Source organism: Centruroides sculpturatus, unplaced genomic scaffold (genome assembly GCF_000671375.1).
Source record: "Centruroides sculpturatus isolate CEXI.00-Female unplaced genomic scaffold, Cexi_2.0 scaffold1239, whole genome shotgun sequence".
In the NCBI taxonomy this organism is placed as follows: domain Eukaryota; kingdom Metazoa; phylum Arthropoda; class Arachnida; order Scorpiones; family Buthidae; genus Centruroides; species Centruroides sculpturatus.
This window is the reverse complement of record NW_019385480.1, coordinates 40,613-54,232: the sequence shown is the minus strand read 5'-3', so window position 1 is coordinate 54,232 and position 13,620 is coordinate 40,613. Positions and strand designations below refer to the sequence as shown.

The window sequence follows — 13,620 nt, the reverse complement described above, 5'->3', positions numbered from 1 at the left end:
CTAAAAAAAAATTATATTAAAAATTAATTATAAAAAAAGTTTTTGATTTTAGCATCTTTTTAAAGTTAAAATTAATTTTTGATATATTTTATATATTTATTAAATATTTTTTCTTTGCTTAAGGATGGAAACTAAATTGAACAAAGACAAATTAATTACTATACATTATTTATATAATTTCTAATCTTATATTTATATACAAAGACAACAGCCTATACCTCCCATGTATTCCAGCAATTTTAGATAATCACCTGGTTAATCAGTACAGAAAAATTCCTTCTGTCAAATTATCCGATCAAAACATGTCACAGTTATCAGGGCTAAGTTTTGGACAAACAGATAGAGATTATCCTAAACAAAATCTCTGCTAATAATGTAAAAAGTTTTTTAAAATAAATTCTATAAATTTTTTCTGACTAAAAGAATGATTTATTTTCCCTTTGTATTCAAACCTAATTTCTTTTGCAAAATAAATATTTCTTTTTTATCATCATTTTAAGATAATATTTTTTAAAAATCTTTCCAGTTACTATATATTAATTATAAGTAATATTTTACATACTGAAAAATGCTATTATTTAGGATTATATAATATTTGAAGCATCTTTAATTTATTCAGTGATTTATTTATGGATGCAAATGTTTTTTCCTAATCCATCTTCCTTAATCAAAATGCAAGAGATAAATTTACTTTGCTTGGAAATGAAGCAGATTTTTTTTTTTTACTACTTTAGAACCTGCTAATTTTGGTTATTCATGGTAGCATAAATATTATCAACTACTAAGAATATTCAAATTGATATATAATGAGTATGGATTTTCATATAATGACATTTTGGAAAATGACCTGCAGAAAATTCTTTGAAAACTATAATAAATATTTTTTATTTCGGTTTTTGGGAATTTGTTATTTTAAAATCAGATATAATTCTTTAAACTGTTCTAACTAGTCTAAAGTTTCGTATTCCAAAAAATTAATTATACTTGTGTTAAATTTAGTTGTTCTTTTATTTATCAATTTTAAACAGTTAAAATATATAGTAAAATATTAAGATATTATTATTTAAATACTTATATACCTACTTTTATTAATAGGACTCTTGATTTATGGAGATAACAATTCAATCTACAGTAAGATCTGAAAATATAAATACAATACATACATTCTTAGTGTGAAAATTTACTTAGTGTAAAAATTAAAAATTATTATTCTAAAACTGAATATGATCCAAGCCACCTATGATTTACTATTGTTTATTAAAAAAAAAACAGAGTTTTCTTCTCCACTATCATTTTGTAACTGAATATTTTCCAGCTAAACCATATATGAACTTAACTAAATCTGGAATTATAAAATAACCTTTTAAAACTGAATTTTTCAATATATATATAATTTAATAACTAAGTATGCAAAACTTCTTATAGAAAACATGGAACACAATCAAAACTATGTATATATATATATATATATATATAGTCATTAACAGTAACTTGTGTAAATGACAAAGTGAAGAGCCCACATTTTTATCTGTTGAAAGTTTGCACCTGTCACTAGCCATGTGTGCTCTTTAATGTTTTGCACCTGGATTACAATTTTTAATATTTTATTTTTAATTTATCTAATATTGATGTAATAAAAACTAGTCTTTTATTTCTCTGTTACATAGTTTTAAAACATAAAGGATCTTAACAACTAATTACAGTGATAAATAAAATAAAATTTTATAATTTGTAAAAAAACATACACAAAAATATGTTTAAAAAACTGTATAACATTTAATGAAAATAAATTGTTGTTCTGGAGGTTATCCATAAGAATTTTTTTGGAATTAGCTTTTGATAGACAAGTTTATATCAGGAATTCTTCAATACTTTGTCACTCTGCAGCTGTATCAAATTTCTAATTTCATCAACAGGAAGAAGTATTTACTAATGAATTACTATTGATTTATAAGAACTTAATAATAAAATAATTTGATAAATAAAATTCTAGCAGTCATTTGAAAAACAATTTAAAAATGAATTAAACAAATTTTATATCAATTAAAATTCTAGCAACAAATTGTAGTTTTAAAAGAATAAATCTGAAAGTAAGGCAATAATAGAACTATTAACTTAATTATTCTTTTACTCAACTAAAGTTTTCACAATTTTCTAAACTATACATAAAGCCAATCAATTTAAAATAAAATTAATGATTAGAAAGACTGGAATATATTATTTACATATATTTTATTATTTATAATGTTATGGATCAGTTGCAAAGTTGATAAGCAGTTATCAAAGCAAGATATTGTGTAGAAAGACTTGGGGTGAGACACAAGATATCAGATGGGTAATTTTTTTTAAAGTATCTTCCAGCCACATTGGGTAATGTTTCTTGTTGCCAAGTTGACTGCATTCTATCTGATCTAAGTGGTAAAATTTTGTAAGTATAATTACATGCAACAGATTAAATTTTGCTGACATTTTGAATATATGTTTTGTTAAATTCTTATATTAATCACAGAAGCACCCAATTAAAAATATGAAAATATAAAAATATATATTTAATAAAACATCATCTCAATTTTCAGTTTAGCTATTTTTTCCATCTTGTAAGTGTTTTAATACAGTGAAGTATTATGTTGAAACAAATTGTAATTAAACATTAAATCAAAAGATAATTTCATATTTCTACAATAGAAAAAATAATAATAATTATTATTATTATTACTACTATTATTCAATAAAATTATTTTTTAAATTAAAAATTCTGAACAATAAAAATAAATAAGTAATCTACCAATTTATAACTGCTTTATTTGAAAAAAAATTCACAACTGATGTACAAAAAATTCAAATAACTTAATGATAAAATATTAATTANCACCTGGTTAATCAGTACAGAAAAATTCCTTCTGTCAAATTATCCGATCAAAACATGTCACAGTTATCAGGGCTAAGTTTTGGACAAACAGATAGAGATTATCCTAAACAAAATCTCTGCTAATAATGTAAAAAGTTTTTTAAAATAAATTCTATAAATTTTTTCTGACTAAAAGAATGATTTATTTTCCCTTTGTATTCAAACCTAATTTCTTTTGCAAAATAAATATTTCTTTTTTATCATCATTTTAAGATAATATTTTTTAAATTAAAAATTCTGAACAATAAAAATAAATAAGTAATCTACCAATTTATAACTGCTTTATTTGAAAAAAAATTCACAACTGATGTACAAAAAATTCAAATAACTTAATGATAAAATATTAATTAAATGCTAATAAAAATCATAAAATTAGGATTAAACAGCTATAAATCAATGATTTCTGTTTAAAAAAGTACACTGTTTAATTATTTAGAAAATCTTTTCTTAGATTTATAGATAAATTGTTATAATGCAAACTTTTGTAGTTTCAGCAAGTTTGATGATTAAAAAAATTGCAGAACTTGCACACACAAAAAAAAATGCAATTTTATATATATATATATTTATCAGAAAGCAGATGATCATTGATAATGGACCAGTTTAATGAACAAGTTTTATGTTTGATCATCATTAAAAAATTAGCATAAAAATCAGAATTTTATTTTATTTAATCTTATAATTAATCAGCATAAAAATTCCTTCATAATTTTAAAACTAATTAGATACAAAACATAATTTTAAGCAAGCAATTTAAAGCATTAATATTTCATTCTATAAATTAGTTTAAAGTAAACTAAATATTTTATCAAATAAAAAACTATGACTAATCCATTAAAAAATGGTACTTGTGTATTTTATATATATTATACTCAATGGATTGACTATATAATATACTTGTATAATACAAGTATTTTATAAAGTTAATCCCTGTTGAGATGCCATTGTCTGTTCCATCATAATTTTGGCAGCTAATTGATGCAAGTGGTTTATCAAAACACGATTTAATGTACTATCAAAATAATACTGTAATTTGCAGACCATCAGGCTACTCTCTACAGAATTTTTAGGTGATGTATTGTACTGTATAAAATGATAATGTTTATTATTTTAGCATAACTACAATATGCCCTTACTATCAATCAAGAATACACAGTACTGTACTTCATTCTCACATTCAACATCAATCCAAACTGAAGACTATCTGCAAGAACAAAGGAAAATCTATATTGCACTGAATGGCACATGCCATTCAGTGCAATATAATTTGCTGCAATAATATTTCAGTGCAATATAATTTGCATTTTATCATCTTATATTGCACTCTCATATTTTATCATCATGCACTTAGTTTGATGCACATGCTTATATATCATTTCTTACCGTTGTTCTTGAGAATTGAAGAATGGATGAATAAACATTTGTTGTTTTGTTTTCTTGCTAATATCTCTAAGTGTCTAAAGCTATCATATGACTCAATTCAGAGTTGTTGTCACAATACTTCTCTAATGTTCACCTTAAGTTTACAAAGCTTTCTCTCACTGTTTTTAATGTCACACTGCTCATTATCATCATCATCGTCTTCTTATGCTGAAGAATTGTCTTTGATGCCACTAACCATCTTCACAATGTCATCTGTTGACATCTTTCATGTTGAAGTGTTACACTTAGTGAATTGCTATGAATGAATTCCTCTGCAGTCATGAGATAATCAATGGAACTGTAGCCTTTAAGATGTTCTAATTTTTTTCTGAGAATATGATTGTTGTCATCTTAAGAAACTGGGATTGTGTCTTTTTGTCAATCTGATATGGGTCCAGCTATCGGTGAGTAATTGTTGGAGTGACTTCATTCCCTAGCATGTTTAACCATGAAGAGCACATCATTAAAAGAAAATCATAAATGGATTTGTTATCATTAATGCAGTTGATAGTCTGCCATTTAGTGTTAATGATACTATTTCTTGAAGTTCTTTATAACATCTGTATCTAGTAGCTGCAACATCCCATTACAGCTGAATAATATAAATTTAATCCTGACATTATTGAGCATCTTATTGACAACCCTGACCATCTTTCACATAACACTATGAAGCAGCAAAGCACCTTTAATGCCTTCATAAAGATAAAGAACAGAAAGTTTTTGAACCATTATCCAAATTCTACAGCAGTCATCCAAGCTTCCTTATTGAGTATTGGATTAAAGTTCATGAAACAACAAGAGTCATGCACTTTTCCAATAACAATCACTTTTCTCTTGTCACTTCCATCAGAAATGATGAAAAATAGAAGTGTAAATTGTTTTGTATGGTTGCATATGAAAGTTCATATAGAACTTTCCGAATATTCATATAGAAAGTTCCGAAAGTTCATATAGAACTTTCGGAATATGGTTGCATATTCCGAAAGTTCTATAAAACTAACTGAAATTGTTTTGTATGATTGCATATGATAGAATAATGCACTTTCATCCATACTGTAAACATCTTTTGGGTCCTATTCTTCAATGATGCTACCATTATTGAAGGCTTTGGAGGGCTTTATTGATGACATTTCCATCAACTGTCATTTCACCATTTTTAATTACTTTTACACAATGCAGGGACCTTTTGTAGCATGCCAGTCATCCGTTACTAAAACTGAATCCAACAATTCCCATCGGAATTGTTGGATACAGTTTTCCAAAAATCCAAATATGGAGTTCCAAATAATGATTATCTCCTCACTTATTAATCCATGCTAAGCATTTACAGTATCTGATCAATATAACAAGTGAAACTTCTAGTACTTGACGTTTTGATGCTCTAAGATATGTTTTTTATTAACTTTTTTTGTTTTTGCTCCACTTTTCTTTGTCACCTAGAATATCATCAGTAGTCCTATGGTTGACTGACTTGTTTCACAACAGCACAAAGTGGTTGGCAATAAAATGCTGGCTAGGCTTCAGATTATGTTCTTTGATTGCACAATCTTTCTCTTTTCTTTTATAGAAATCACTGTCTTCTTCCTACCATTACTTGAACCATTTTGACTATTAAAAGCAAATGCAAATTGATTTGGGTATATATACATATACAGTAGAGTCTCGAAAACTCAGCCTAATGTGGATCGAAGGGTGGCCGAGTTTGTGAAAATGCCGGGTTATCGAGGAATGGGGTTAAAAAAAATAAGTATGAGTGTTTCCTCAGAAAATACTGTACTGTACTTGTATGTATTGTTTACTTTAGAATACAACAGAGAATAAACTGCCCAAATACCCTTAAACAAAGGAAAAGTACGTCCTTTATGAAGGCATAGAGCCTTTACTACATGAAAATGAAAATTAATGAATACACTGTGTACAGTAATTTACCTGATAAGACAGACCTCAGAAAAATACTTTATGAGGCATAAAGCTGCCTATAATGAAAATTAATTAACTAAGGGTTTTTTTGCCCTGCCAGGATGTGGCCGAGTTATCCGGACTGCCGGGTTATCAAGTGCTGAGTTTTCGAGACTCTACTGTATATACATCTCTAAGCCTGATACTTATAATAAAGCCAAAACAATTGCTGGATTGAACTGGGCCAATAGTAGCGGTAATATAGCCTGATTTAATCTGGAAATTGTTTAGCTTTGATTTGGGTTTTTGGGAAATTCATCAAGTCAAGTGCTGGATCTGTCATCATTCTTTCTTGTACACTTAATTTGCATCCTTTATTTTTGGTTCCCAACAGCTGATTGGCTGAAAATTTCAATCAACAAGATTCCCTTCTGTGCATAAAGCTTTAGAGAAACAATAAAGCTTCCACTAAAGGCCTAAACACAATGAGCTATTTACTATATATCTGACTAATTTTGAGGATGATTTGTACAGACATACATACATAAGTATAAGTATATAAGTATACATACATAAGAACCAACTTTTGTCTTGGGCTTAACTTAATTTCTAAAAATATATCAAATTTGTGAAAAGTGAATGTGTGTAACCATACATAAAAATATGAACATTGCACATTGATACTTTCTATTAGTCCAGACAAAAGAAATGATTCGACAGTGGTTAAGCTACATCTCCTTTAGACTGCACTGTATATGTACAGAATTAACCACTTAATTTCAGAAATGTGCTTGTTTTCAATTTTTATGGCAACTTATTGAAAAGAAAAGCAATGTTAAACAGGAAATTTGGGAAAGGCACTTAAGTTGGTAGTTTATCAAGGTATTTTAACATTAACTCTCTTTTAACATTACAAAGATTCATCTATAACTTAATTATAACATAAAAGACAACATTATAAACCTTTTATATTAATTAATTAACTAATTAATATGAAAAGCTTTGTAATGTATTTTGTGTTATACATTAAGTTACAGATTTGTTCATGACATCAGGATTCCACCTATTTATTAAGAAGAACCATTCTTCTGATTTTTTTTTTGCAGATGACAAAAATTGTGATGCATAACAGGCGTTTTAATTTCTTAAACTTTGCATTTTATTATTACTTTATCTGATTTGTATTGATATGTTTAAAGTATAGTCAGAGATAACATTTAATATTCTTTACATAAAAATAGTCACTTAAATATCTTGATATAGTGAGCACAACTTTTAAGTATTAAAATTAATTAAATTTATAAAAAGTAACCAGTTTTAGAATATTTTTAGTTATATTTATAACTTAAAATCAAATACTGATAATTTTTTCAAATATATTTTGGCAATAATATAATTTAGGAAAAAATATAATGATTCTTAAATATACAAAGAAAATTAACAATATCTTAGAACAAACCAAATACTAGATATGACCCTAAATTAGAATAATTCAAATAAAAAACTCAAGTTCATCACAACCAATAAACTTTACCAGTAAAATATAGTAGATTATTATTATTTAATTAGTTACTTTTCTTAATTGAGCTATTCAATCATTCACTGAACAAAACTGTCAACCTAAATAGTACCAAACATTCACATAGCAAATTATAAGGTGAATTAATCCATTTTTAGTAAAAGAAATGGGATGCTTCATGCCAAATGTTTGCATAATCTAAATACCAGAGTTAATAATAATACTAAAAAAATTTAACAGTCAAGACTGCAATCTAGGTAACTTTGGCCTTATTTACTACTATTATATTCCGAAAGTTCTATAAAATCACTTGTAACTAATCTATAAAATCATCCATAATTATGAAAATTACAATGAAACCTTAACTAAAAATTATGTAATTTTAATAATTTTATAGTTTACAAAATTTATTAAAACTTATCTGTAAGCAAATAAAAAATTTTAAAAAATATAAACAATTTTGAAAGAAATAAATTACATAAATGTTTATTTTTTAAAATATACTTATGTAGTAAATGATTTACTTTGACTATATAACTGATAAAAAAATAATTATATTTAAAATTAATTTTATAAAAGGTATAAATTAACAGAAATATTGATGAATGAATTAACTTTATTAATTGTTTTATTAATAACTAAAGTACAACATTAATCACTAACTAATAACAATACAAACTCCAAGAATAATGTTTTTTAGGTGACAATAATTAAAAGTTTGTATTCCATTGTTATTTTTTTACATACTTGTCAAGGGTTATTTCATATAAAATATATGAAACAAATATAATTATCTTTTATTTTATCAACATAATAAAATTACAGACATATTCAACNAGAAATAAATATGAAAGTATTGTGAAAATTTGGTAATAAAATTACAGACATATTCAACGAAATCATAATTATTTTTTTCATTATAATTCTGAAAGTGAATACTTCGTTTAAAAAAAATTATATAAATTGCCCATGTATATTGTTGCATGTGCAACGGAAAATGTTATTGTTTAATTTTAAAGTTAATGACATTCATTATATAACAACATATACATCAACCTGATTTAATTGCTAATACCAAACAAACTGCTGGTTTATCATATTGTAACAAGAGGAATTTAATGCTTAGATATAAAGCAATTTGGCTATAGATAGGTAGTTAGGCCTATCTGTAGACAAATTGCTAAATTTAATAATTAGAATTAAATTTAAATTATTCATTAGATGGTGGCCTGACTGCCTACCTGTAGCCAAATTATTTTATATCTAATTATTAAATTAATCTTGTTACAGGCTGATAAATAATTTGGCAGTTCGTTTGGTATTAGATATTCATCATCATTTATTTTTGTACAGTTTATACACTTTGTTATAAAATGCAATTTGATTGAATTTTACAATGTTTTCTTTCGTTTGAAACAGATGATACATCTTCAAGTTATTCCTTGTACATAATCCAAAATAATATTAATTATATTTAAGTAAAAAATACAAAAATTATATAACAAATAAAATTTAGAATATTTCTCTATTTATTTTATAAAATTGCAGTTTTTTCTGAAAAAAACAAAAAATTTAAAAAAAAGGAAAATTTATAGATAATGTACTGTACATATTATTAATTTTGTATATATTACACTAATGAATAAAGATATTTTTTAAAATACAGTATCGTATTTACTTTTGAAGAGATAAAAGACAAAGAATGTTAATGATATTAATATTAGTATTATACCTTATTAGAAATGATTAATTGTTCACCACTATTACTTAAAATAACAAAGTCAGACACTGAGAAGACCATTGGATTCAGCTGAGTGATCATAGACAACTTCAAGCAATAATCAACTAATATTGATAAGAAAATTTCTATAAGATACAAATTTACTATTTAATAATTTATATGTACATATATTTATTTAAATTAATAGTAAAACATAATAATAAATTCAATTTGAAAAGTCTAGAATACTAATTCAATAGAATTTTATTAGAAATACATTAAATATTTCAAATATTTATGAACAAAAATGTAAAATCATGTTTTATTTTTAAATTAATTTTAATTTTACATTACTACTGCATTGTCCAAAACAATAAACTGTTGAAACACATTCAATATTTGAATAAACTAAATTGTATTGATATTTGAACTGAAAACAGTTTTCACCCAACTCAAACATTTGATAAATAAAGTAATCTAAAATTGAAAAATAAATAAATGCAAGATAATATTTATTCATGTGATATTCTCAAAAAAATTAGTTAAATATTAATAACTTAAAAGGAATTTTTAAATTATAAACAAAATAGAATTTCCTTGAATGCGAATAAAATAATGAGAATAACTAAATTGAGTAACTGAATTATTGAGTAATACTCTTTATTTCAAAGCTACGTGCAAAAAATATGTGTAAATTATAAATAAATTCCTTAGCAGACTTCATATTTATTATTAATTTATGCAATGTTTACAATAGAAATATTTATTACATCAACATTTAACAATCTTCTTATAGAAGCTGTTTGGTTTATTTAATGGCTAAGCCAAACATTAATTAAATATTGATTATGACAAAAGTAGGACAGGAAGAGGATACTTCATTAATTTATGAATTTGTTAGCAATCAACTTTAATATTTTAATCTAATTAAATGATAAATGAATCCTTGTATACTGACAAGAGTGAGGAAGTTAAAGTAGTAATAAAAGTAGTTAATTAACAACTGAGAGAGAAAATGAAATCAGAAATTTAAGAATTTGTATGTACTAAGTACTAATATAGTTTGCATACATACATAATACTTACAATGAACCTATAAATCATTAAAATTCATAAAAAATTTTATTTCATATAATAATTCTGTAATATATTCTCATAAAAGAAAATACCTAAAACATCAAAGTCCTTTATAGATTTTGGATTTTTTATACTCTTATTGCTTCTCAAATAGTGGTTCATGGATCAGTGCTGTCTGCAAACAGTTTATTACTGGGCTGTAATGAGATTTCACTTAAAATTTTGTAACTATATATTACATTAATAAAACAATTTTAAAATGCCTTTAAAAGTCTTTTTAAAACATTTTATTACTTTTGTTTCTCTTTACTGTTTAAATACTTAGTGTCAGGGGTGAATTGGCAATCAAAATTATCCCATAAACTCATTTTTAAAATGATTAGAACCAAATTTTATTTTATTTTTCTTACTAATTCAGTCTAAAAATCAATATATAAAAATGCATTTGAACTCTGTTCTTTCTATTTCATAATTATTTTTATTTAATTTCATTAAAAATACTAGTCTATGAGGGTTTGGAATGAAAAAAAATTGATCCATGAACACAAAGTTTGAGAAGCACTGCTCTAGAGAATCACAAGACTATATGTGTTTAATTTCTCTATCAATTATTTTATACTAATGTCAAAGAGATAAATATAAATAAATATTAATATTATATATTACTTTTAGAAAACAGTTTGATTTTTTTTAATATATATTTGTGAACATTTAGATTCAGGTAATCTAATTGTTCAAAATCTTAACACAATAGTATTTCTCATGTTTAATCAAACAAAATTTTAAAAATATGATATAGCTCAATATTTTAAAAGTGCTATAAAAGCAAAATAAAATTCTAAGTATACAAAATTTCTAAATTCTTTGATAAAAACAAATACTCTAAAATCATCCAGAACTGCAATGAACGAGTGAGAATACAGAAATATTTATTTAAAAAACAGTTGATTTGAATTTGCCACCTATAAATTTTTATATCTTATAATCTTTTGATAAATCAGGGTTAATTAATGAAGTATAAAGTTATATTAGATAAAAATATTGTTTTATGAAAAGAAATAAATATGAAAGTATTGTGAAAATTTGGTTCAAAATATGAGGAGTTCAACTGCTTTATTGGAATTATTAATTAATCTAAAAAATAAATAAATAAATAAAGTAAAAGATCATTTTCAGAGGATATACAATAATATTGTTAATTTAAACAGATTTCTAAATTAAAAACAAACTTCACTTCTTTTCTTTAATGAAAACATATCTTTAAACACAGAATTAGATTTGAGATTGTTTTCCTATCTGTATCCACAGCTAGATGGCTACATTAAAAGATGCCTGTTGCATTTGAATATGATAAATTCTCTAAGGTATATAACTAATTATAGAAATTTATGTGATAATGTTAATTTTAAAATTAAGAACTATTATTATTTTGTTTGATTATTAACATAATATGGCCTCATTTAATTAATTTTCAGTCAAGTAAATTCCTTAGTTTATAAGCTATATAACAACAACAGTATACAGTCATATGCTGCATAATGTCTGAGTTTATATATGTTTGTGGTCCTATAAGATTATAATAACTGAGAATAGGAAACTTTTATCACTAAAAATCCTAATCTAGTGGGAAAATGTAACTGGTATAGGGGAAGCTTGTTAAGGACTTGACCACACTGATCTTACATTTCTTTTCTACAAAACAATTGTGCTGCCAAACATAAAGTGCCATATAATCAACATTGCCAGATACTAAAATTTCCAGTTTCAAAAAATTTTCCATCTCCATATTTAAAATAAATAATATATAACAAAAATTAGGACACAAAAATAATTACATAACATACATTTTAATTAATACTATATACATACAATATTTTGGATATTTATCAATACAGATACACATCCCATATAGCTTTGTTATACATGTATATAAAGTAAACAAGTATTTATAATATATGGTATTCACACAATGTCCTATTTCACAGAACATATGGGTGTTAAGCGACATATGACTGCATAAGTATTTAGTATTTACATTTTTACAATAAAGATTTAGGTAAAGATTCAAAATGTGGATATTGCATTTTAAATTAAATAAATTTATTTTGAATCTGTACGATTACATATATATATTAGAAAAACTTTTTATTAAAGATTTTGTCAGTTTCATATTTCACATACAATTTTTTACTAATTAAATGTTAATTTTTAAAAACATTGAACTATTTCTTTAATTATGCTTATAGCAGCTTAGATCTAATCATATTTAAGTGATTTCAAAAGTATGAATTATATATTGTAATATTTATATTATTGAAAATTAAAACATTAAAATAATAAAAAGTTTTATTAATTACTAATGAATATTAAAACTTTAAATACTAAAAATATTTGATCATCATTAATAATATATTAACTCAACTTTGTTAATATTATGATGAAACACCATTAATTAAATAAATCAAAAAAGAATATACAGTGGTACCTCAGTATACGTCTGCTTTAGAATACGTCCAATTCGAAATATGTCCTGTTTAGACGAAACAAATTTTGCTCGGTATACGACTTTTGTTCGGTATACGACTTAATTCAATTATACGCGCCATCTATGAACAAGTAGCACTATCGGTGTACTAGACCAAACTAGACGTTCGCGGTGCAACGGTTTATAACTTTGTTAAATTTCTTCTGATTTTAATTTGTAAGTAACATTTTATTATTTTTATTAATCATGAATTGCAAAAAGGCAAATGAAAGCAATAGAAAACTAAAAAAATGACTAGGATCGCAATGGAACTGATAAAAGAAATTGTTGAGAAATATGAAAGTGGCATACGTGTTCGAGATTTTAACTGTTGCATACCGTATTCCGAGAATGACGATATCGACAATCATGAAAAATAAAGACATTATTAAATCAGCTAATGTTGTGAAAGGGGTTAAATCAATTTCTAAACAGAGATCGAAGACATTAGATCATGTCGAGAAATTGCTTTTGCTTTGGATAACTGAAAAACAGTGTGCCGGCGACAGCGTATCGGAAGAAATTATTTGCGAGAAAGTTAAAAGGATACA

General features: G+C 24.8%; 1 protein-coding gene across 2 annotated transcripts in view; it reads right to left on the bottom strand.

Moving 5' to 3' along the window:
• Positions 1-13,620, bottom strand: part of LOC111639362 (serine/threonine-protein kinase LATS1-like) — a 45,450-nt gene that overhangs the window by 11,009 nt on the left and 20,821 nt on the right. For both annotated transcript variants that reach the window (XM_023385234.1, XM_023385233.1), the window contains exon 2: positions 1,084-1,138. The gene's annotated coding sequence lies outside the window, so the exon portion shown is untranslated. The remainder of the gene's footprint in view (positions 1-1,083; positions 1,139-13,620) is intronic.